At 50.6% G+C, this 26083-nt stretch overlaps 1 long non-coding RNA gene across 3 annotated transcripts in view; it reads left to right on the top strand.

The window, feature by feature from the left end:
• The first annotated feature begins 13031 nt into the window (after positions 1-13031).
• Positions 13032-26083, top strand: part of LOC311598657 — a 46720-nt gene continuing 33668 nt past the window's right edge. For 2 of the 3 annotated variants that reach the window (XR_014779617.1, XR_014779618.1), the window contains exons 1-2: positions 13032-13219; positions 13444-13553. This is a non-coding gene — a long non-coding RNA (uncharacterized lncRNA). Of the gene's footprint in view, positions 13220-13443; positions 13554-15026; positions 15090-26083 lie in introns of those variants that run through there. The other variant, XR_014779619.1, reaches the window with a different exon arrangement.

The raw sequence follows: 26083 nt of genomic DNA, 5'->3' as shown, positions 1-26083 counted from the left end.
TATGAAGGAGGAGGTGTGGTGGTGTGTGGGGTACATGATGCAGGATCCTGGTCTGGGCCTTGCTTGGGGAGGCCTCAGGGAGCTGTCAGGTGAGTGTGAAGGTCAGAGCAGAAGGCCCCAGGAGCTTCCTGGGGACGCAGAGCAACACCAGGCCTTCCTTCCTGAGCTGGAGAAGGGTGTGTAGGGCCTGGCTGTGGGCCTGTCAGGTGCCTTGTAGGAGTTACAGGTGCAGGGTCTTTGGTGATCATGCTCCATTCTCCCCAGGGCTTCTGACAGGAAGAAGCCCAGGTCTTTCTCTCTCTCTCTCTCTCTCTCTCTCTCTCTCTCTCTCTCTCTCTCTCTCTCTCTCTCAGCAGACAGGTCACTGATCTGTGGCTCTCTCCTGAGGCTTTAATTCCTAAGAGGCCAGAGAGAGTCATCAGTGTGCCCCAGGCCACACATAGAGGGTGAGGGAGAGCTAGGCCTCTTTGCTGCCTAGCCTAGTTCCCACCACCCACCTCATGGGAAGACCTAGCTCATGCCGGCTGCCACAGGGCAGTTGGCTGGCCCTGACCTCTACTTACTGTGGGTAAGTTTGGAGTTCAAGGTTCTGATGCAGGCCTGAGGAGAACACCCTCATTACGGCCTTCCTCAGTAATTCCTGAGGCCATCTGATCACCCCAGCTGCCTTTAGGGTACTGAGGGGCCTGCTTCAGAAGGACCTGTTTTCTTATGCTCTCTAAGGGTGCCCCGAATCCATAGGATGATTAATATTGATCAACAGCTTGCATAATCTGGAACCACCTAGGAGACTTTCTGGGTACGTCTGCAAAGAAACTTTTAGATTGGGGTAACTGAGGCAAGAAGACTCATCCTAAATATGGGCTGCATCAATCCAAACTGAAGAGAGAGAGAGAGAGAGAGAGAGAGAGAGAGAGAGAGAGAGAGAGAGAGAGAGAGAGAGAAGTGAGGCAAGTCCCAGCATTCATGTTTCCTGACTGCACAGGCAGGGTTGACCAGTTGCCTCACGTATCTGCTGCCACGTCTTCCTCTCTCTCTTTTTTTAAAATAACTTTTTATTTAATTTTATTTTATGTGTATTGTTGTGGCTATACAATATCCTCTGGAACTGGAGCTGCAGACAGTTGTGAGCTGCCATGTGGGTGCTGGGAATTGAACCCGGGTCCTCTGGAAGAGCAGCCAGCGCTGTTAACCACTGAGCTGTCTCCCCAGCCCCAGCCCCAGCCCCAGCTCCAGCCCGAGCCCCAGCCCTTCCTCTCCTAAGTTGCTTTTTGTCAGGTAGTAGCGATGAGTAAACCAACACACTTCCCAAGAAGCAAGATCTTCCTCAGGGGAGGGCAGAGTGGGGCCTCCTCCATCAGACTAGAGACCCCTTGCCCCTGGGCACCTCAGCTCTCAGCGCGGTGGTCTTTTCGTACTGACTTTTGCCCCCCAGCTCCCCCTCCCCCATTCTGTGAGCCTGGGGTGGGGACCTGGTCTGGGTTATGTTGGTGAGCAAGGGTAGATCTTCCAGCTACTTCCTCTTGGAAACCCCATGTAGTCCTGAGCCTTGTCTTATCTCTTTCCAAGGCCTGGTACCCATCACAGAGCCTGACATGGAGGGCTCTGTGTGTATTCAAGGTGACTCTGATGTCATTTGAGGGGATCTAGGAAAAATCAGGGACCCCCCTCACCCCCAGCTCCAGGACCCCCAGAGTATTATATGTGTATTATATAATTCCCAGGGGTTATGCCCTCCCTGACTTCCTCTTCACGGGGAGGGTCCTGAACCTGCTCTGGGCCTGGAACCTCTGGATGCTAGGCTAACCTCTCTATACAAAACCTCCTCTGCCCGCTATTTTGGCCTCTGTGGGAAGGCTGAGACCCCAGGAGAAGGGCTGTCCTCTGGTGGCAGGTGTGGGCGCAAAGCCTCCTGGGCCTGAGGGAGCAGTGGGGGCTGTCTGGGAGAGGACCACTGGCAGATACCTTATCAGGCCTTGCTGCCTATTATCGGTGTCTCCTCAGCGAAGGAGCCACCATGCTCAGACCACTCCAGGCCCAGGACAAAAGCATCCGCGTCAGCTGGCGTCCCTGTGGCTCCACATCAGGCTGTGGATATTCGGGGGTGGGAGGGGGTGGCTGCCTGGCTGGCGACAGCCAGTCTGCCTGGACTCCCCACGCCAAGTATCTGCTTGGCCAGGACCAGCCCCCTCTCCCTAGAATGGGCTTGAGGCACGGAGTTACCCCAGTGCTGCCTGACCCTAATGAAATGTCAGCCACAAAGGAGGGGACACAGAAGAGCCTGTCCAGGAACAAGGGCCAAGTGTTGGCGTGGGCTGAGGGCTGGAGCTGGGCTGGTCAACTGATTACTTGTACTAATTGCAGTGGACACCCTCAGGCCATGGGGCAGCTGGCGCCTGGCACAGGGTCCCTCCTCCCTACTACCCTGGGGACACATGGTAGATAGGGCTCAAGTTCAAAAGCACCCAGAGCAGGCTGCCAGCTAAGGCCTGGATATGGCCGTACCCGGGCAGTCCTTGCCCACCCCAGCACACTGGTAGGGAGAAACAAGAGCTGACTCCTCGTTCAGGAAGTACCTGCTTGTCTGGCCTCCTGCAGAACTGCAATGGATATCTGGCAGGGCGCATACTACAAAATGCCTTCTGTCCTCTAAAGCGAGCTTGAAATCCTTGTGGGTAGCCACCGGGGGGGATGACTCAGCTCAGAGGTCGCTTCTCTGCTAGGAAGGGGCACCACTGTATACTGGGCCCTGGGGACACTGAGATGGCGTGTCCCTTTTGGTAAGAGCACAGGGTTTCTTAGAGGTCATCGTCCCTAATGTAATAGGGATTGTTCCATCACAAGAGAAGCGTATTATGTAAGGTAACTGTGTCCCTCACAGCACTGCAGTGCTTGAAGTGTCAAGGACCAGGCCGTGAGGAAGGCTGTGGCCACGGAGCAGGCAGGCTGGAGCACAGAAGCCAGATGAAGTTCCTTCACAGACCTGTCCTGTGGAGTACTGGTCCAGGGCAAGGCTGGGCCAAGCTGGAGGGCCTGACATTGTCCATGGCTCCCCCTAGTGGCCATGTTGAGAGCAGGGTGGCCGCCGGTAGGACTTCTGTCCCTGTGCTAGTCTCTGAAGGTGGGAAGAGTTGGGGGGTCCTGGAGCATGGGACTGGGGTGCAGACATATGAACTCTTTTTGAGACACAGTTCCAGGGAGCCCAGGCTGAAGTTTCTTTGTAGCTCAGGATGGCCTTGAACTTCTGATCCACACATGTGCAGAGCTTTTTAAACTTTTTTCTTATTTAATTTAATTTTTATTTTTTAGACAGGGTTTCTCTGTGGAGCCCTGGTTGTCCTGGAACTACTCTGTAGAGCAGCCTGGCCTTGAACTCAGAGATCCTGCCGCTGCCACTGCCCAGCGAATGCTGGGATTAAAGGTGTGCGCCACCATGCGTGGCTCTGGTCCACAGCTTGAGTGCTGCTGTTACAGGCATGCACCATAAAAATAAAAAGGGTTATTTTTATTTTATGTGTATATCTGTGCACTTTGTGCATGCAGTGCCCACAGAGGTCAGAAGAAGGCACGCGATCCCCTGGAACTGGGGTTACAGGTGGTTGTGAGCTGCCGTGTGGGTTCTGGGAATTGACCCCAAGTCCTCTAAAAGGATCAGCCAGTGCTCTTAACCAATGAGCCATTTCTCCAGGCTTGGTTTTCAATTAATTAGCTTGTGTGTGTACACACACCCCTGTACTGCGGAGCCTGCGTGGAAGTCAGAGGACAAGTTGTATGAGTCAGATCAGGTGTGGGCTTTACCTGCTGTGCCATGGCACCAACACCATGCCCAGGTTTTTAAAAGCGTGGTACTGCCGAGTTCTGAGTTCTGAGCTCCGGCTCTGAGAGAGCATTTTCTTATGGAAAGCAGAAAGACCAGTTCAGGGGGCGCCCTCACTTCAGTCACCTACTGTCCTTCAGGTCATGGGCAGTTTTGTTCCTTTGCAAACCTTCTGCCTCTCCTGGCAACTATAGATGGTTATGAAGCAAATGCCAGGCATATTATTCCATCCATAAACATGTCAGCATATATCACTGGAAGATAAGGCCCGAGGATACCTCAAAGCTGGAGCCACCAGGAATTCACCACTCCTAAGAGGAGGGGCTTGGCACCAGGAGGCCCAGGTCTTCTGAGATTTTCCCTTAGAGCCATCTTGGCCTTTCCTCGCCTTGGACAAGTTTCCCCGAGCCAGCATTTCCTGTCTCCCACTGCCCCAGGCTCCTCAAGTGCAGTCTGTGAACTCCTTGGGGAAATCCCCTAGGAAATGGCTGTGGCTCCCAGAACTACTGTCACAGGAGGAGGGAGCCAGACTAGTCTGGTGACCTTCCTACCTGCCCCCCTCTCAGACTCACCCTGGGAGGAGCTGAGGGGCACAGCCGAGCAGGGTCACACCAGCCTCTTACCCCATCACTCACGTGGACCTCCAGGGATCAGATGTGGAGAAACAGAAGCACAGAGACGGAAAGAAAGCCGACTGAGCTCCCCCAGCAAGTAGTGGGCATGGGCAGGATTTGAGTGCAGGTCAATCGCTCAGCTTTGGCACCTGGGTGCTTCTCTGATGTTAAGAATACTAGCTGCTCTTCCAGAGGACCCAAGTTCAATTCCCAGCACCCACACGGCAGTTCACAACTGTCTTTAACTGCTGTTCTGTGGGATATGACACCCTCACACCGACATACAATGCAGTTAAAATATCAGTGTACATAAAATTTAAAAGCCACAATACCTTTGTTATTTAATTAAAGTTACACCATGACACCATGATCACATTTTAATAATAGCTTTAAATACCTAAGCAGTGTCCATAGTTTCCTGATTGTCTCAAGGGTGCCTCTGTGTGTGTGTGGGGGGGGGGGCACGTGCACGCATGCACACGAAAAGCACACACGTGTGGAGGTCAGAGGGCAACCTTGCTGGTTAGTCCTCAGTATCTTCCACCTATTGTTTGAGACAGAGTCTCTCATTGGCCTAGTTGCCAAGTACTTCAGGATGACTGACCAATGACCTTCCAGAGACCGTTCTAGCTCTGCCTCCCATCTCCCCAGAGCTGTGATTATAGAAGCAAGCCACGCCTGGCTTTTTATGTGGGTCCCAGGTATCCAATCTCAGGTCCTCGCCCTTTCAAGGCAAATGCTTATCCATTGAGCCATCTCCCCAGCCACACCATATTCTAAAAAAAAAGGCAACGAGAGGACATTATAGCTTGTTCTGTGAATTCAAGTCTGGAGTGGCTCCTCCCACAGTGGTTAGCTGACTCAATGCATAGACCGGCTAGTAGCAGTTTGCTTTAGACTTCTATGACTTTATTTACGAGTTTTAATTTTTTTTTTCCAAGACAAGGTTTCTCTGTGTAGCCCTGGTCATCCCTAGTCATGGGTTCCTACCCATGAGACTCCCCAGGCATTCAGCTAGGGACAGGGTCCACGGTAGAGGGCTTGGGTAGCACGCCTGAGGTCATGTGTTCAGTCTCCAGCATGGCAAGGAAAAAAGCAGCTCTGACCACCCCCTTGCCCTATCCCCCAAGCCCCCAGTGCCCCACCCCCCGGGGTAGAACCATTTCTGCATTCCCATCAGCCCCTGTGAGAGTGCCCGCTTCTCCGAAACCTTCCCAGCAGGGAGAGTTGCCAAACTTTTGGATTTATGCCAATCTGATAGGAGAGAAATGGTATCTTGGAACAGTTTGAATTTGCATTTCTTTTATTTGTGCCTTGTTAGGGAGCTTTTCAGAGGGCTGAGGGCCATTTGCATGTCTTTTTCTGTGAGTTGTCCGTTAATGTATTTAGGGTCTTTTTTGCAGATCCCTCTTCTTTGAGGCAGAGTCTTGCTGTGTACCTCAACCTGACCTAAACTTTCCATGCTTCGCCTCGGCCTCCTAAGTGCTGAGATTACAGCTCTGCATGGCCACACCTAGATTTGTGTGTGTGTGTGTCTGTGTGTGTCTATGTCTGTCTGTGTGTGTCTGTTGTGTCTGTGTCTATGTGTGTGTGTGTGTGTATGCTTGTACATCCAAGTGCACTTGTGGAGTCCGGAGGAGAACACTAGCTGTCCTGCCTTGTCATTCTCTGCCTTGAGACATTACCTCTTACTGAGCCTGGAACCAGCAAGCCCCCAGGGATCTGTGGGTCTCTGCCCCCTTGGACACTGGGGTCACAGGTGGCCGCGAGGCCACACCTAGGTTTTTAATATGCTGGGGATTTGAACTTGGGTCCTCCTGCTTGTGCAGTAAGCACTCTTTCCCTCTGAGCCATCCCTCGAAAGCTCCATGCGTCGAGCACCATGAAGTTAATACTTGAGAAATGAAATGACTGTCATGTCTTCGCTCTCCCACGCAGCTCCTCCGTGCCTGCTTCCTCCCCTAAATTAGGGGCCACAACAGATAGCGTGCCCTTTATAGGTTCCTTGTAAGGGCAAGTATGGAGAGGGGTCTGGCTATATTCTCTGTGACAGCGAATGTTGGGTGTGGTTTGCATGTGGCTACTGTGGCAGCAATTATTTTCCCCCTGTCTATGAGTCACCAAGGCCTGGAAAGGCACTTGACAGCATAGGTGGCAACCAGGTCTGAGGCTCTGGACTCCTGTTCAGGGCTCTGTTAACCACCCATGTGCTCTCCCAAAAGTCTGCGTGCTTGGCCAAAGGAAAAAGGATGAAGAAGAGGTGCCCGGACAGCGGCTCTCAACTTGTGGGTTGTGACCCCCATTTGTGGGTTGACTGACCCCTTCACAGGGTCGCCTAACACCATCCTAAAACACAGATATTTACATTATAATTCATAACAGTAGGGAAATCACAGTTATGAAGTAGCAATGAAATATAATTTTATGGTTGGGGGGGTCACCACAGCATGAGGGACTGTATTAAAGGGTTGTAGCATCAGGAAGGTTGGGGAACCACGGGTCCAGAAGTGAGGACACTCCTTCAGGAAGGTAGCCCCTGCCCATGCAAGGCCCAGCTGACCAGCAAGATGGCCTCCTGGACCTTTGAGTAGACCAGTCTCAGCTCTGTTCACCTCCAAGTTTCTCAAATTCAGATGCTGTAGCCTCTTCTCCATGGCTTTGCAAAGGGACTGACTGGAAAGCCAGCAGCTGAGTTCAGGGGGCTTTTTAGAAAGGCCCCCCCCCCAACTTATGAGGCACCATGATTTGTGCTTCTTCAGAGAGAAAGAGCTGCTGGGCTAGCCTGAGTCAGGGGACCCCAGCTTCTTCTTTGTACCTGCTGCTAATTAACATTCCCTGAGCCAGGCGGCTTCCAGGATAGCCAGGGCTGCACAGTGACACTCTGCCTTAAAAACAAACAAACAAGAAAACAAAAATAAAACAGAAAACAGTTAGGCCAGTCTATGGTATCTGAAAGGCTTTCTTTCTTTTGAAATTTTTCTTTTTCCCACCTTTTTGGTTCTCAATGGTACTTACTATGTAGACCAGGCTGGACTCAAACTCCGAGACCTGCCAGCCTGTCTTCTGAGTGCTGGCATTAAAGGCATATGCCACCAGGCCTGACCCTAGAGTTTTTCTTAAAAAAAAAAAGCCACATTTTATTTATTTATCTTGTACATGTGTGTCCGTGTGCAAGCCATATCACTTATGGGAAGGTCAGCCATCTCCTCGGCCCATCTGAAAGGCTTTCCAAGCCCCAAAGAAAATGCAAATTATCCCTCTCGGGGGCGAGACCAGCCTTCTGGGCAACTCACAGCAGCTGCAGGTCTTCATTTCTGGCCCTGGAAGCACCTCACAAAGACAGTAGGAAGAGCTCTTCCCAAAGGCCCATTAGGAATAGCTCCGCAGACTCAAGATGTGCGCATGGCCAGGCCATTAGTCTCAAGGGACAGAGTAGGGAGTAGAGGGACACCCCTCCCCCCACCACAAGAGCTGGTGCCTGACCAGGGTTAGTCTTCAGAGCTCCCTGTTCTGGCCCTGGCTCTGGCGCTAAGAATGTTGGGCACCGGTGAAGGCGTGGGCAACGAGAAGGTGGCTGCCCTGAAAGACACTGGGATAGGAACTCGCCTGAATCACACAAAAAAAGTGCAAGGTTGGCCAGTGGGTCTAACGGATGGTGGCGAGCGAGTGAGAGAGTCGGAGTTCGGAAGCTGAGTCAGGGTGGCACTAGCCTTCCCAGGAACACAGGGCTCTAGGGAGGAGGTGAACCATGCCCAAGTCAGCAGTGGGTTCCTGTGGTGTTGGGGTCAGAACACCTGGAGCCCAGGACCAACCAAGGCCTTATAACCTATTTGGTATGTCTGTTTACAGAGAGGCTGATGGGATGTGGCACGAACTAAGAGCATTCCTCTAGTGGGAATGCAGGGACCTGACAGGTGACAGGATGATCCTTGCCTAGGCAGGGGTGTGATGGCCCACACTGGTCATCCTCTTGACACGCCTGAGAAGGATCCTAAATTCCATAATGGCCACCATTAGGTTGGCTTGTGTGGGTCAGGCGTGGTATGCACGCCTTTAATCCCAGCACTTGGGAGGCAGAGGCAGGTGGATCTCTGTGAGTTCGAGGCCAGCCTGGTCTACATAGTGAGTCCAGGACAGCCAAGGCTACACAGAGAAACCCTGTCTCGAAAAAAACAAAAACCCAAACCAAACCCCCCAAAAAACCCAGATTGGCTTGTGGGCATGTCTGTGGGGCATTTTCTTGCTTGATAATTGATGTAGGAGGGCCAGGCCCACTATGGGTGGTAGCATCCCTAGGCGGGTGGGCCCAGCCTGCTGTAGAACGCTAGTAAGCAGTGTCCCTCATGGTCTCTGCTTCAGCACTTGCCTCCACGTTCCTGGCTTGAGTTCCTGCCCTGACTTCCTTCAGTGATGAACTGTAACCTGTAAGCCCAATAAATCCCTTTCTCCCTGCAAGTTGCTTTTGATTAGTGTTGGGCCATGGCAACAGTAAACAAGAACAGATAGTCTCAACACACAAGTGTGTGCCTGCCTGGGGGCAGGTGCCTCCTTATTGGACTTGATGTATCTATTTTCAAACGACACCGCTTGTATCCAACTGATGTATCTATTTTCAAACGGCACCGCTTGTATCCAACTGTTGAAGTGGCCACTCCTTCCGTTCTCGCTTTGCTCATCTCTCTCCTTCTGAGTCTCAATTTCCTACCACGTCAAACAAGGCAGGTAGGTTTTTCTAAGTTGCTTGGCCGTATTTACTTGGGCGGGTTCTTTAAGAGCTCATTGGTGGATGGTGGCGGCGCCCTCTGGTGGTCAACATTGGGCATGCATCCAAGGTGTTGCTCCTTCCTTGTTCCACCTGTGTGTGGGTGTGTCCGTGCACTGCGGGGTGGGGGGGTGGTATGTGACAGACACAAGAAGTACACAGTTTCCCCAACTCTCTGTTACTTCTGTAAACATGGACAGATAGGTGAGAGATATTTAAAACAAAAGCAAACCTGGTAAAGCCTATGAGGGTCTGGCCTGGGTCATCCAGGTTTAAAAAACAAAAAACAAAAAAAGAAAAAAAGAAAAAAACCAACCAAACCCAAAAAAACTGCTCCCTCCACCCCTCAGCCCCCTTTACCTGGCCGCCAGAGTTGTCTGCCTCGAGAATACACTTGTATAGCACTGTCCTGCTCAAAATCTAGACACGGTGCCTCTGCTGAATTCTGACCTGACATGCTTAAATGTCTGTGTTGGTTCTCGCTCCTTCTTTCTTACTTAAGTTGCTCGCCTTTCTTCCTACCTCTGCCACTGTTCATTTTGTCTTCCAGCATCCTCTGTTTCCTGCGTCAATCCCCGCAGCGCCTCCTCTGGAAAGGCTTCCTGGGCTTTCCCACCTAGGTCTGAGCTGACCGGTCCTCTGACCTACCCCCCCCCCCCCCCGCTTCCCTGCCCCCTCCCTGGCCTGGGGAACCTGGCCTGAAGATGCCCTGCCTATGCCCCTTTGTATTAGACGCAGCTCCAAACCTAGGTCCTTCAAGAACGCAGCACTTCCCACTAGTCCCCAGGCTGCCCCCTAACAGGCTGACTCCAGCAACTCTTCTGAACTGCTGACGCGGAAGGGGCGCAGCCCTCAGGAACCTAGGCTAGACCATCACTAGTCTCCCCCTCAGCAGGCAGATACCTGGGGCCAGCAAACTCCGCCTACTGAGCAGCCTGGGGCAAGCTGGTATTTAGCTGCCGGGAATGAAGGGCTGAACCCAAGTATCTGCATCAAGGACAGACTACAGAGGGGAAACATGGGCTCAGAGAGGCTTAGTAACTTGTTCAAGATCACACAGCCTTGAGAGTGAATACTCAAACGGAGTCTCTACTTCCCAATAGTCTCAGAAGCCTGTGTCATTTATAGAACACACGCTGTCACGGTGCCTCTCACATAGGAGGTGCTAGGTGAATTCTTGGACAGTGAAATTCAGAATTCAATGAAGAGATGACTGTAGCTCTCTATTTGACTTCCGGCTGCCTCAGCTCAGCTGCAGCCCACCTCGGCCTGAGGAAGAGGGGCTGCCCCATGGTTTCTGGAATGGGGTTGGGGGTGGGGGTAGGGGGAGCTCCAGGGGCTGAAGAAAACAGAACCTGCACCCAGTTCCTGGCAGCAGTAGCTCCTGGATGTGATGAAGTGGGCGCGCCCGCTGCTCAGTGTGTCAGCTCGGTGACTTTGTGGCAATGAGCGTCCCGCAACCTCAGAAGCCCAGGCATGTCTCGTGACAGGGCAGCCTTCAGGGCAAGGACCTGTGTTGAGTCCTAGTTCTCTGAGGAGCAGATGCCAAGTCAGGTAACAGAGATTTCTCGGGGAACACATGCGTGGGGGGTGTGGGGGAGGCTGGGAGGACCCACCCGACCTTAAAGGGCCGACACTGACTGGCTGCAGCAAGCTGGGGGACTCTACCACGGTGCGCAGGTGACAGTTGTTGGTCGGTTATGTTCCTCGTAGCCAGCTGGGCATTGTCTCTTCCTCCTCTTGCCTGCCCCTCCCCCAGCCTCCTCCTCCTCTTCCCCTTCTCTCTGGGCTCAGATGTGTGGACATCAGAAGAAAGCTTGTGAGAGCTGTTCCCTCCCTCCACCAAGTGGATACCAGGGATTAAACTTAGACTGTCTGGCATCAAGCATCTTTACCCTCTGAGCCATCTTGCCAGCACATTCGCTTTTTGAAAAAACTAGTTTAGCTGGGTGTGGTGGTGCTCACCTGTAATTCCAGCACTCTGGGAGGCAGAGGCAGGCAGATTGCTGTGAGTTCGAGGCCAGCCTGGTCTATAAAGTGAGTCCAGGACAGCCAAAACCACACAGAGAAATCCTGTTTCAAAACAAAGCGAACAATAATTTAGTTATCTTTGTTGTTAAGTGTTTGGGTGTTTTGCCTGCATGCATGTCTGACACATGTCTGTAGCAGCCACAGCAGGCAGAAGGCATCAGACCTTCAGGAACTGGAGTGACAGACAGTTGTCAGCTGCCACGTGGGTGCTGGAACTGACCCAGGTCCACTGCAAGAGCAGCAAGGTGAGGCACGTCTCCAGCCCCTTCACCTTATTTTTTGAGACAGGATCTCTCACTAAGCAGGAAACTTACCAGTTGTGCCAGACTGGCTGGCCTAAGTCCCGGGCCTCAGCAGCCCTGGGGTGTGCCTCACCACGTCTGGCTTTTAAGTCAGGCCTAAGGCTTTGAACTCAGGACATCATGCTTGGCAGCAAGCCCCTTCCTTGCCAGCTGTCCTATCTTCCCCAGCCCTGAGCCGGGACTTTTCACAGCCTCCTTGGTTCAGCCTGCTCTCACAAGCCTGGCTTGGGGCAGTGTCAGCTCCGACTAGCACCTACGGTTGCTGGGAAGGTGGTTGGAGCCTCTGTGTGTCCAGCTCCTGTGTCTAGCGGATAAGGCTGAAGGCTAGACCCACTTGTCCAGCTGTCATCCCAGCAGGACCCAGGGCCCCCTGAAGCCAAGTCCCTCACTGTGACAAACAGTGGCTCCCTGAGGGGGACCTTTATTTCTTCTAGTGCTAGGGTGGGCACATCATTTGCTGTGGGGTGTCAGAATGGGCCTCCCTTAATGCAGTACAACCCGAAAAGGCTGACCTCTGCAGGCAAGTGCCCGCCCTATGCCTCACCAGTGGCCGCCACCTTTGGACAGCAAGCAATCTGGGGATCCGGTTTCACTGTTCTCGAAGCCATGGGAGGGAAAGACCACTGAGGTTAAACACAGCTGTAGTCCTGTGCTGGGACCAGCTGTCCTGCTGAGCAAAACCCGTATGTGTTCAGACTGTAGCTTCCCTGTCTGTGTTGAGGGAAAAAGAGGCAAGAGGACCGTGGTGTGGAGGATTCGGGGGTCTGTCTCCGAGTGGTCTAAATCCAGATTTTCCGGTTTCCTGACCAATGAAGAGGGGGCAAGAGAGAATCTTCCTTCCCTGAGATGGTAAAGGTGGGGGTTCGCTTCCACCCAGGCCCCACTCCTCACATTTCCCCGACTAAGGAGCCAAGCAGCGACCTGGGTGCGGTCAGTCCGTATTCAGGACCCAGCCATGCGGGAGAGGCGGAGGGCGCTGCAGACCTAGCTGCACGGTCTCAAGCATTAGTGGCACATCCTGCAAAGCCTGCGCTGGGCTGGGTGCCTGGGGACAGGGATCTTTTAGGGCACAGCTGCATCGGTACTGTGGAGCTCTGGCCATGTTGCAGAATGTCACTCCTTTGGGAGGAGTTTAGCTTGGACGGCTAGACATCTGGATTTCAACCCCGGGGCTTACTTCTTACTACCACTTAGACCTCAATTGAGCTTTTAAGAGTGAGCGAGGAGGAGGCTGTCAAGGAAGGCGCTGCACCTGTAGAGGGCACCCCCCCTCCTGTTTCAGCCAAGGCAGTGGGAGGAGCCTGGGCCGCCCTGGGCTATGGCTGGTCTCAGACCGGAAGCCCTAGGGTGAAAAGAGGACATCTTCCGGGGAGGATGAGGCTGTGTCCCTGCCAGGGGAGCTGTCTGAACTTCAGAGCATATATCTTTGTGTCAGAATTTCTCACAACCTGGACTGGGTGAGCTTGACATTGCGTTTCTTCCACACCTAACCGTGACACAGATTATAAGGAGGGGCTTGAGTGGGGCTGCAGGAGGCCACGGCTAGCACAAGCTACGAACAGCCCACATCCAGATAGCAGATGACAAGGAGCAGATCTTCCTGGTGCACTCCTCTACCCACCTTGGCACCGCCAGCTCCCAACCCTCTCCCCTCAAGGACTACCCTGGCCATGCTCAGGAGCTTCCGGCCCAGGTGAGACAAGCCTCCAAGGGCAATGTGGTGCAGGTGAGGGTAGGGGGTGCGGGGGTGGGGGGGTGGGGGAGGGCGGTTGTGTTGTTTATGCGAGTTGGTTTTCTAGTCTGAGGTCTGGATTGTGGGCCATCCTGTAGGTGTGACCGTTGGCTTGTGTTGTGCGTTTGCAATCTATTTAAATAGCAGAGCAAAGGGCTTTGAAAACTTGAACCCGACTTTTGCAGAAAACTGGTTGGAACCTGTAGCCAAGCCCTGGCGGAGGTCAACTGTCGGAATCACACTCCCCCTCAGTATGTCTGCGGTTTCTTTGCATGTAAACAAGACCCACGAGCTGGTAAGTTTTAGCCAATGTTAACTAGAGTCACTTAAGAAGAAGGGGCCTCAGCTGAGGAATGCCGCTGTCTGGGGGCATTTTCTTGATTAATGATCGATGTGGCAGGGCCCAGCCCACTGCGGGTGGTGCCACCCTGGGCAGGGGGCTCCATGGCCTCAGCTTCAGCTTCTGCTTCCGGCTTCCTGCCTGAAGTTCTCTTGATGATGAATGATAAGCTGTTAAGATGAAATAAGCCAAAAAAAAAAAAAGATGAAATAAGCCTTTTTTCTCACTAAGGTTTTGTTGTTGTTGTTGTTTGTTTTGTTTTTGCCAGAGTGTTTATCTCATCAATAGATTTAAAAACTAGGACATACAAAAAATAATTTAAACATGTAGGATACAATCTAACCTTAGGATGTGAAGAGCAGAATGAAGAATACTAAAAACACTCAATTCACAATGAAAAGACAGTAGACAGACAGACAGACAGACAGACATAGATAGGTAGATACTAACTCCGATATAACGCAGGTGTTGATCAACGTTTTAAAAGCAGCTATTATGACCACACTCAAAGAAATAATCACGAACACTCTTGGAATGAAACACAAGATGACAGTCTCAAGAAATAACTACTAAAATGATATTATAGAAGTGAAAAATACAACAAAATGACAGGACCGTTTTATTAGCAGAACAGAGATGAGCCAATGGTGTCTATTAACATAAAGGTCTGTAGGGATCTAGAAGAATTATCCAGTCTGAACAACACAGAGAATAATGACCAAAAAAGATGAACAGAGTCCCAGAGACTGTGGAAAAATATGAAATAGTTGTCAGTTACTCATTTCATCAATAGTCCTGGGAGTAGAGAAAGAGCTGAGAGTTTACACTGACCTACAAACAGGAGGCAGAGAGCAAGCTAACTGGGAATGACATGATTTTTTGAGACCTGAAAGCCCGTCCTCAAGAGACACACCTCCTCCAACAAGGCCACGCCTCCTCCAACAAGGCCACGCCCCCTCCAACAAGGCCACACTTCCTAATCCTTCCCAAACAGTTCCACCAACAGAGGACCAAACATTCAAATATCTGAGCCTGTGGGGGCCGTTCTCATTCAAACCACCACAATTACCATCATCATTTAAGAAAATATTTATTTGTATGTGTGTGGATGGATTTGCCCACACATGGGGATTGTGTGTAGTACCCATAGAGGCCGGAAGAGTGTGTCAGATCATCTAGGATTTGAGTTAACAGAGGGTTGTGAGCCCCCACATAGGTAATGGGAGCAGAGCCCAGGTCCTAGGGAAGAGCGGTAAGTCCTTTTACACTGACCCATCTCTCCAGCCCCACTTACTAGTGCTATTAATTATTTGTAATCTCTTGTTACTTGTAAATTACGCATTATCACTGGTATGTATGGATAAAAATAATGTATTGTGTTTTTACGTATTTACTGTTGTGTGTGGACAAATACTGTGTGTGTACAAGCGTGCACAGGTGGTGGCCCATATATGGAGGTCAGTCCTCTCCTGCCATTGTGGATTCCAGGGAACTGAACCCAGGCTGTCAGGCTCATGAGGTGAGTGCTTTTACTCATGGAACCCTCTCCTTGCCTCAAAATATGGCCTTGTAAGCAATACTTATGTTTCCCTATGGTGCTGGGATCAAACCCAGGCCTTTAGTGTGTTAAATATTGCACTATTGGACTATAGACCAGCCTTACTATGTTGTGGGGTTTGGTCCTATGTGAAATTCCAGGCGATCATGAGATGCATGCTCCTCAGGTAAGGGGGTGACTCCCGCATTTACCTTGTGGCCTTTGATATGTCACTCAGCTTCCCTGAACCCCCTTGCCTGTGTGTTGGGGGTTCAGGACAAATAATACTAACTCGAAGCTGTGAGGATGCAATGAGATCGGCTGTGACATGTCAGTCACCGTGGCTCCCTTTTGCTCTTGTCTTCAGTGAGATGAAAACAGTTTGTGGGTACCATCTTTTCATTCCTCATCTGCTGGGATCCCTCCCCCAGCTCCTCCCCACTGGTAGGAATCGAATGTAACCTTTTCATTTATCCGTTTAATTTATCCAGCACTCGAGAGGCAGAGGCAGGTGGATCACTGTGAGTTCGGGGCCAGCCTGGCCTACAAAGCAAGTCCAGGACAGCCAAGTCTACACAGAGAAACCCTGTCTTGAAAAAACTTTTTTTTAAAAAAAGTTCATTTATTTTAACTTTGAGTGTGTTGGCCTACATGTGTGTATGTGCCCCACATGTGTGCAGTGCGTACAGAGACAAGAAGAGGGCATCAGATCACCCGGAACTGGAGTTGCAGTTGGTTGTGAGCTGCCATGTGGGTGTTGTGGACTGAATCCATGTCCTCTGTAAGAGCAGCCATCTTTCTAGCCCTTGGATGTTACCTGGGTTGTGGTGTGAAAAGCCACACTTGGGATGGGAGGTGCCATGTGGAGGGCGTGAGGATCCAGGTGTCATAGAGGAAAGGGATGCCAGCTCACTCCTGCGTGGTTGAGATGTGAGTCTCCCGACTTCATGGTCCTTAGATCCATGTTCTGCGCTGTCCCTCCTCTCCACGGCCTGGGAAATGCTATGGAAAGAGGGCAGCCAGCACACCATGTGGGCCACTGCCCTGTCTGTGTACTGCTGTGTGGGCCGCCTGCTCTGTCTGTCCCTGTTCTGTGTGGGCCACCTGCTTTGTCTGTCTGTGTTCTCCTGTGTGGGCCACATGCTCTGTCTGTCCGTGTTCTGTGTGGGCCACCTGCTCTGGCTTTGCTGGGTAAGGACTCTCAAATGCTGAATTTGTGTGGGATAATAGTGCAGACAAGCCCTCCAAAACAACGAGAATTTGGGCTAATTCCTTCTTTGAGTAAAAGAAATATGGAGGTTTCATCCCAGGGCTTCTCCTCAGGATCCTGTGATGCGCTGGAACCTAGGACTGGAAGCTGAAGTAAACCCTTTGCTCCTTTTGTTGCTTTTTGTCATTTTGTGTTTATTACAGCAATGGAAAGTAAACTAGGGAGCTGGAGAGATGGCTCAGCAGCTAAGAGTGTGTACTGGGCGGGTTGGAGAGATGGCTCAGAGGTTAAGAGCACTGGCTGCTCATCCAGAGGTCCTGAGTTCAATTCCCGGTGACGACATGGTGGCTCCCAACCATCTGTGATGAGATCTGGTGCCCTCTTCTGGTGTGCAAGCACACATGCACACAGGACATTGTATACATAATAAATAAATAAGTCTTTAAAAAAAAAAAAAGAGTGTACTGGGCACACAAAGGATCCATGTTCAACTCCCAGCACCTACGTTAGGTGGCTCACAACTGCCTGTAACTCCATGTCCAAGAGCTCTGATTCTCTCCTCTGGCCTGGGCACTGCAGTCATATGCACAAACCCCACTTACCCACTCACACATAAATATAATTTTAAATTTTAAATTAAAAAAGAAAGCAATCTCTGTCTTTCTCTGTCTGTCTCTCTCTCTCTGTCTCTGTCTCTCTCTCTCACACACGCACAGAAGTAGTCAAGACAAATAATAGTTAAAGTAGTATTTTAGAAACACAAATTAAACCGGGTGCAGTTGCACATGTCAAGTCCAAGTATACAACCTTGTGTGTCGTTTTCAGAAACAATGGATAGACTGGCTGGCCACTCAGCCCCAGCGATCCCTCTGTTTCTGCCTCGCTGGTACAGGGATTACAAGCGTGGGCCACCACTCTCCCCGACTCTTCTGTGGGTGCTAGGGATTGAACTCAGGTCCTTGCTTTCCCATCTGGACCCCTGACCCCCATCAGCCTGCTTGCTTTTGAGGGACCTCACTGGAAGGAAGCTCATCCGTCACTCCTCCTCACGTCTCGTTGCCAACAGCAGGCGGCTTGCCAGGGAGGCTAGGAAATATTTGCAATGCTCTACAAATTCTGGTTGTTATGGTCCTGAGGAGGGGCAAGAGCAGCATGGCAGAGGGTGGGGGCTTCCCCCGTGTAACCTTGGGAATGTCAACTCAGGGTGGGGAGTGGCTGTCCCCTGTGGAGGACACATTTTATCTTCTGGAATGTTTGGGTAAGAGTATGTGGCAAACAAGTTCCAGTAGCCGATCAGAGGATAGCCATGTCAGATGGCAGTAGAAACAGCTGCCTGAGGGAGGGGTGACTGAGGGATGGTACGTGCCAGGGTCACCAGCCAGTGAGTGCCCACTGAGGCCATCACCACAGCCTTTCCTAAGCCAAAGGGCCATGTGCTTCAGGTGGCCACGTTTGCTCGCATTTGCTCCCATTATAGCCTTTACCCCTCAGTTTCAGCTGATTAGAGAAAACGTGGTACCCGACCCACGAGCATCCAGTCTGTAGGCTGGACAGCCCCTACCGCAAGCACCTGTGTGCCATTCAGCCTGTCAGGCTCAAGAATCTGAACTAGAAAGACAGAAAGACCTCGCAGGATGGGCTGAGGAGCCGGCTTAGCCGGTAAAATGCTTGCTGCCCACACACGAGGACCTAGATGCCATCTCTAGCACTCAGAAAAAAAAAATCAGGCATGTGGTGCATGCCTGTAACCAGCAAGCTTCATGTTCAGTGAGAGACATTGTCCCAATAGTATAAGGTTGCAGAGTGACTAAAGGACTAAGGAAGTACTCAGTGTCCAACACACACACACACACACACACACACACACACACACACACACACACACACACAACCTGCTGGCCCTGAGGAGCATTCAGTAGGGCTAAGAGGCCCTTCACCTGGAAAACCAGAAGTTTGAGCTCACTGAAGTTCATTCTGCTAAGGGTGAACCACAGGAAAACGTTGTCAACGTTTCTGCAAATATAGTTAAGAAGTTGTACGGCAAAGACAACGTTTATGTTTGCAAATATGGATATAGTTGTCAGCAGAGCAGTGCTCGTGTCCAGCTAAGGAATCCGTGGAGCAGAAATGAATCTGGGGCTGGCGGTAGTCATGCATATAATTGAAAATGGGAGCAAGAGAAGTTTACTGGCACAACAATTGAACCGGAAGCTGTAGGGGCTTGGGTGGAGGCCAGTTGGAAGAGGACTTGTATGGATCCCCGGCTTGGGTCCCCAGCACTGCACAAACTGGGTGTTGCACATCTGTAATCTCAGCACTCCACAGGCGATCATAAGAAGTTCAGAAGTTCAGAGTCATCCTGGATTGCATAGAGAGCTTGGAGCCAGCCAGCTGCATGGCACTCTCTTTCAAAAAGAAAAGGAAACAAACAAACAAACAAAACACCCTATAGTTAATATACGCATGGAAATGAACTTGTAAAGAGTAACTACACCACGGTCTGGTGACAGACATGGTAACAACTACAACACAGAACAACCAGGCCTGGAGAGATGGCTCAGCGCTTAAGACCACTTGCTGCTCCTGCAAAGGGCCCAAGTCTGTTGTTTTCCAGCACCTATGTTGGGCAGTTCAAGATTACTTGTAACTGCAGATCCAGGGGATCCAATATCCTCTGGCCTCCATGGATCCCCCCCACCCCTGCCCCTGCAACAAATAAAAATTTAAAAAACAGACTAACTGTGCAGCAGAACCAGTTGCACTTGCCTTTAGGTGTAACTTTTAAAGTCTCTTTCTCAGTCTGTCTGTCTCTCTCTCTCTAGTAGTCAAGACTACAATAATATTTAAAGTAGTATTTTAAAAATACAAATTAAAAGCCGAGCAGTGGTGGCACACACTTGGGAGGCAGAGGCAGGCGAATCCCTGTGAGTTCGAGGCCAGCCTAGTCTACAAAGAGAGTTCCAGGACAGCCAGAACTATACAGAGAAACCCTGTCTAGAAAAAAGAAAAAACAAAACGAAAACAAATTAATGTAAAAATCCTTGATGAACAATGTGCTGGCCAGTTTCATGTCAACTTGACACAAGTTGAGAGTCATTAGAGAGGAAGTAGCCTCAATTAAGAAAACGTCTCCATAAAATCAGGCTGTAGGCAAGCCTATACATTTTCTTAGTGATGGATGAAGGGGGAAGGCCTAGCCCATGCCGGGTGGAGCCTCCCCTAGGCTGGTGCTCCTTGGGGGCTATAAGAAAACCCAGTAAACAAGCCAGGGAGAGAACCAGTGAACAGCACCCCTCCATGGGCTCTACGTCAGCTCCTGTCTCCAGGTTCCTGCCTTGCTTGAGTTCCTGTCCTGACTTTCTTTGATGATGAACAGTGATTTCTAAGTGTAAGCAGAATAAACCTTTCCTCTCCGAGTTGCTTCTGGTCCTGTCATTTCATCACAGCAATAGAAACACTCACTAGGATAAACAACATCATCATTTCATTATTACTTTTATTTATTTATTTTTCATTTTTTAAAAATTAATTCATTTTTATTTTATGTGCATTGGTGTTTTGCTTGTATATATCTCTGTGAGGGTGTTGGATCCCCTGGAGCAAGAATTACAGACAGCTGTGGGCGGCCATGTGGGTGCTGGGAATTGAACTCGGGTCCTCTGGAAGAGCAACCAGTACTCTTAACATCTGAGCCATCTCTCCAGCCCTCATTATTACTTTTATAGTGGTCTAAACTATTTTTTATTTTTTAAAAGTTTTATTTATTTATTATGTACATAGTGCTCTGCCTGCATGTATACCTGCAGGCCAGAAGAGGGCACCAGATCTCATTATAGATGGTTGTGAGCCACCATGTGGTTGCTGGGAATTGAACTCAGGAACTCCAGTAAGAATAGTCAGTGCTCTTAACCTGTGAGCCATCTCTCCAGCCCTAAAATCTTTAATAATTATGAAGTAATTGGTTTCTCAATATGGTGACAGGTAACAGGGCCACTGACCTCAAGAAACCTTCTGAGTGAAGAAAGAAACATCAAGACAAGTAACGAGGGGGCTGGAGCGACGGCTCAGTGGTTAAGAGCATGGACAGCTCTTGCAGAGGACATAAGTTCAGATCCCAGCAGCCACTTAGGGGCTCACAGCCACCTGTAACTCCAGCTCTAGAGAACCTGATGTCTCTGGCCTGTGCTGGCACTTGTACTCATATGCACATCCCAAAACACACACACACACACACACACACACACACATGCACACATATTGTTTTAAAATTATCTGTAATATTAGTATTATCAGTATGCCCAGGCTATCGATCAATTAAGACACAGACTCTTGTTATATTTTAAAATAGCCTTAGTTACCCCGGGGCAGGGCAGACATCAATCCTCTAACCTACCTCACATAGTGGGTTAGGCATGGGATCCCTGCCTCAATCCCATGCCATCTGTTTCCAATAATTTCTATTAATCTACCTCCCATTCATAATCTCAAATACTTCTAATGTTCTTCATCTGGGCCAAATCTCCATCCACGCCGGCCACGTGTTTCTCTTCCATCTAACCCATGGTGGCCGTCCTCTCCTCCTCGGGTCTTTCTCCTTCTTTGTGGCGGTCTCTCTTCTTCCCAGAATTCCTCTCTCTCCTTCTTGGGACCCTTAGCCACACCTCTATCTCCTCTGCCCTGCCCAGGTGGGATGGCTTTTTATTAATCAAAAGGTGGGTCACAGAGACAGCAAGCAGTAATTAGCATCAAAATACATCAGACTGTCCCGCAACTGGCACACTTGTCTTTTTGTTTTGTTTTTTTGTTTTTTGTTTTTTCGAGACAGGGTTTCTTTGTGTAGACTTGGCTGTCCTGGACATGCTTTGTAGACCAGGCTGGCCTCAAACTCACAGTGATCCACCTGCCTCTGCCTCCTTGAGTGCTGGGATTAAAGGCGTGCGCCACCACTGTCTGGCTCACATGCATTTATTTTAATCTTTAAAAAAGGAACCTTTTTTTCCTAGCATGTAGACTAATTCTCTGTGACCCTGTCAAGATGTAGTAATTTCTCCTAGAAATGCTATGCTCTTTTAAAAATTATTATTATTGTTTGTTGGTTGTGTGGGGGTGCTCATGTGCTGCTGATTCCATGGGGAAGTCAAAGGGCAGCCTAGAAAAGTTAGTGCTCTCTTTCCATCACGATGATCCTAGGGACAGAACTCAGGCCATTAGGGTTTACAACAGGTGCCCTAACCCACTGAGCCACCTCAGCGGCCCCACTACATTTTTGTTTTTAAGTTTACCATTTTTACATTTGAAAGAGTACAAACTAGTGGCGTAAGTGCATTCACAGTGTTGTTCAAGTGTCACACAGGCTCTTTGGGAAGCTCTGTCTGTGAGGCATTCCCTCAGCTCTCCTGCCTCCACTCCCTCCTGGCAGCCATGGGACTGCTCTCTCCCTGGCTGTGCCCACCTGGGATGTTTCATGTAAGTGGAAACATGTAACACTACGCACAGTCCCTGTCATGCAACATTAGGGTATCAAGGTCTGGACCATCAAGAGCACTGGCTGCTCTCGCAGACGATCCAGGTTTGATCCAAACCTTCTACAGGGACTCACAAACACCTGGAAACTCCAGTTCCAGGGGATTTCCTCTGACCTCCATGGGCACCAGGCACGCATATGGTGCACACATGCATGCAGGCAAAGGCTCATACATAGTATTTTATTTTATTTTACTTTAGTTTAGTTTCAAGATTCAGCAACTTAGCAGCCACAGCCTACAAGGCAGAAAATGTCAATCACAGTCCATGGCTAACCTGTAACGCACCTGCGATGCACCTGTGACACACCTGTGTGGGGACAGGATGCAGCAGGACCTCGTGATGTGGTACCGTCTTTAAGATGCATTTGGGTGAAAACATCAACTTAAAGGAGGGGAAACTCATGCTGTGGTATGAAAACTTTTAGTCAGAGTGCCTAGCAAGTCATCAAATTAAATTTTAACAATTGAGATTTTTATCAGGTTTTAGGTATTGACAACAATTTTTTGTTTGTTTGTTTGTTTTTGTATTTTTAGCAAACTTCATTTATTGCATGCTGGAGGTCAGCTACCGTAACGTCTCAGAATGAGGGAGAAGATGAAGCCATTAATAAGGTCTCATGTAGTAAGGAATATCGTTTCGAGATTTGAGCGTTTCTCTGTGGCTCTCAGCAAGGAGACAAGAGTGGCTGGTCAGGGAGCCCCCCAGCCCACCGCTTCCTTTGCCCTTGTGCTAGGATCACAAGCATGCGTCGCCACAAACAGCTTTGTCTATATTCATGTATTTATCCATTTATTCTTGTGTTTCTCCAGGAAAAGTTAATCCAACATTCTTACGTGGTCCTGGTATCAAACTCAGGTCCCTGTGATTCTAAGGCAAATACTTTAGTGGCTGAGCCCACAATAGGCTTTAAAAAAAAAATCCATTTACTCTTTCATTTCTTGTGTGTTTGCACGTGTTTCTGTATGGGCATATGCACAGGAGTCTAGCACTTGATAAGCCCAGAAGGCAACAGATTCCCAGGAGCTGGGATTCCAGGAGGTTGCTCATGAGCTGGACAGTGTGGGTGGTGGGAGGTGGACTCTGGTCCTTGGCAAGCACAGGCTGCACCCTTTAACTGCGGAGCCGTCGCTCCAGCCCCTCAATGGGCATTTTAAATGAGGAATTTAAAATTCCTGCACTGAGAAATCGTACAGCGCAAAGCAAACGGCAGGTATTGTTCCTTGCCACACAGGCCCAGCACAAATGTGGAACACCTCCTGTGTGCCAGGGATTGGAATTAGGACCCTGGTGCCTGTTCAAGAACAGCCAGGAGTTTCAGGGATTTGAGCCGCTCCACTGTGTGTGTGTGTGTGTGTGTGTGTGTGTGTGTGTGTGTGTGTGTGTACACACGCGCACGCATGATGGGAGGGGAGTAGCAAGAGCCCCAGCTGAGAGCCTGGCTTCTGTGACAGTGAGAGACAGACGGCTAAGCAGTTAAGAGCACTCGCTTTTGCAGAGAACCTGAGATCAATTCCCAGGATTCACACGGTGGCTCATGGATCTGATGCCCCTCAGGTACCAGGCATGTTACATTTAAAAATGTAGAGGTGGCACGCAACAGATCTGACATGAAGAGATGTATTTGGGGGGAGGGAAAATGGAGAGGAGCTAGGGCCTGAGTCGGCTATGGAGGTAGAGAGAATCAGAGACAGAGAGATAGTGGGGGAAGGGTCGAGTGAGTAAGAGAGAGAGGGAGCAGTGACAGGTGGGTCCTTTATATCTGATGCACAGCTGAAGTCTGGCACATACCTGGTGGTGGCAGGTGATGACGTCAGAGGTTGCTAAGCAACCTAGAGGCAGGCTAGCTAGGGCTGCCTATATGCTTGCTAACAAGGCATACATGTGCTATGCAGACTGGCCTACACACACACACACACACACACACACACACACACACACACACATACACACACACACTTTAAAATGCCTGTTGTGCCACCTGGCTCAGATCACCATACTAGGTCTTCAGTAGGCACAGAGTAGCACTTAGTAGGTACTCAGCCAGTGTCTTCACCAATTAGGAACATTTGGGAAGCTGCCCAGGCTGATGCCACAGGGGGAAGGTACTGGCCACTGCGCCCCACCCCTCCTGCACATTCCTGGGGCTCATGACTCAGACTTTCCACCCCCTGCCATGTCTGCTGCTGCTGCTGCTGCCCGCCCGCCAGCCAAACTGTTTTTGCAGACCAGAATCGTAGCTGCAGAGTCTTCTCTCTAACCCTCCAGGGGTGAAACCATGGAAAGTATTTGAAACATGCTGCCTGGGAATGCACAGGCTTCCATGGAGGGCTTGGCAGGGTCCAGCCATTTCTCAGCCCACTCTACTCTCTTGGTAGAGGCTTGTGCCAGGGCTGAGGTTTCCAGTGGACGCTGGCTCAGTCCTTGCCAGGAGCTCAACCTTTCCTCCTGTAGGAGTCAACCCTGTTGCAGCTCTTGGATCACACGCTCCCCTTGTGGAGGCTGGGGGCACAGTGCCTTTTCCCTGCTAGGAGTCACCAAGTCCCTAGCCTGGCGGTGGCTGCTGCACAGTAAACTGCTCACAGGCCCATCAGGGGTCTAGATGTCCTGAACGGAGCAGTGACTAGTGAAAGGGCCCCTGTGAAGGGCTGGGGAGGTGGATCAGTGAGGAAGATGTGAAGATAAAGGCCTGAGTTCAGTCCCAGCACCCACAAAATGCTCCTAGTCCTAGCACTGAGGAGGTAGAGACAAAGGGGTCCTGGGCCTCATTGGCCGTACCAGTCTAGCCTGCTTGATGAGTCTCAAGCCTGTGAGGGAACCTGTCTCCAGAATGAAACAGGGTGCCCAAGGGGAGTGATGGTCCTGGATGACGTCTGGCCTTCACATATGTGCACACCCACACCCCAACACAAACACCTACTCCACCCTGTACACACAAAGAAGCCCTCCCCCCCCTCCATGTGATCTGTGCTAAGGAGCAAGCCCCGCCCTCTTCTCCAGCCCCACCCCTCTCAGACTCCTGCCTGCTCCACCTCCAAGGCCCACTCAGATCCCACCTCTGACCCCCCCCCCCCACCACAGACAGTGATGTTTCCAGATGAGGTCTTTTTGACCTCAGGGCTAAAGGGCAGCTTTGTTGTTGAAGGCGTGCATCTTTGAGCTTTAGTAAACCAGCACGTACTCAGGGGAGTTTCAGTGGGACCCTCCCAGCATCTGTGATGATATGGAGACAGACGAGGGAAGACCAGGGAGGGGCGGAAAGACTTGCTGCACGGCGCAATGTCTGTGACTCTGTCTGTCCTTCTGTCTTCACTGGCAGTACTGACTGAGGAGTGAGTGAGCCCTATGTCGTCTTATGTAGGCCATGAGGGGGGTGGGGTGCAACAGGAGAAGAGGGCAGCACTTCCCACTCAGCGCCCTGAGTGCATTTGTCCTTTATCTGCCTGGTGACTTGACGGGGGCCACTCCGCCCAGGCCACCTTTCCCTCCATCTCAGCTCAGGAAGTCGCAGTGACACAGACCAGCAGCTGGGAAGTGGCAGGCTTTTCCCACAGGCAGTTCTGAAGATTGAGGACACCTGCCAGGTGTGTCCAACCTTGTGACATTTCAAGCATAAAGCTGTCACCTACAAAGTTCATGCTTAAGAACTGGACACACAAGCCAGGCGGTGGTGGCGCACACCTTTACTCCCACCACTTGGGAGGCAGAGGCTGGTGGATCGCTATGAGTTCAAGGCCAGCCTGGTCTACAAAGTGAGTCCAGGACAGTCAAGTCTACACAGAGAAACCCTGTCTCAAACAAACAAAAAAAGCAAACAGAATTGGACATACTCAGAACAACTTTGCCTAAAACTTCAAAATATTTCAAGCTTGTGACTTTGTGTTGAATCCACCATAGCCATCCTAGGATACAGCGGTCCACATGCTAAGGGTTGCATGTGTCTGGAGGCACTCAGTGCCTGGTGTGGGCTCCCTCCCTCCAGACAGTGTCCTGTCACTGTCACCCTAATGGGGTGGGGATCTGGGCATAGAGATGGGCATGCAGACGGTCAGTTTCCGCATTTTCAGTGTTCTCTGCGGCAGCTCAGGGAACCCACAGCTTCCTGGAGCTGTCTGCAAGTTCTTCAAAGCAATGGCTCATTTTAGGCCAGTTTCCATGTGGTGTTTGTGTGTGTGCCTGGATGTGAATTTATGGGTGTGTGTCCACATGTGAGTG

The sequence above is a fragment of the Acomys minous genome, assembly GCF_964271855.1.
Source record: "Acomys minous genome assembly, chromosome: 5".
NCBI lineage: Eukaryota > Metazoa > Chordata > Mammalia > Rodentia > Muridae > Acomys > Acomys minous.
This window is presented reverse-complemented; position numbering and strand designations above follow the sequence as displayed.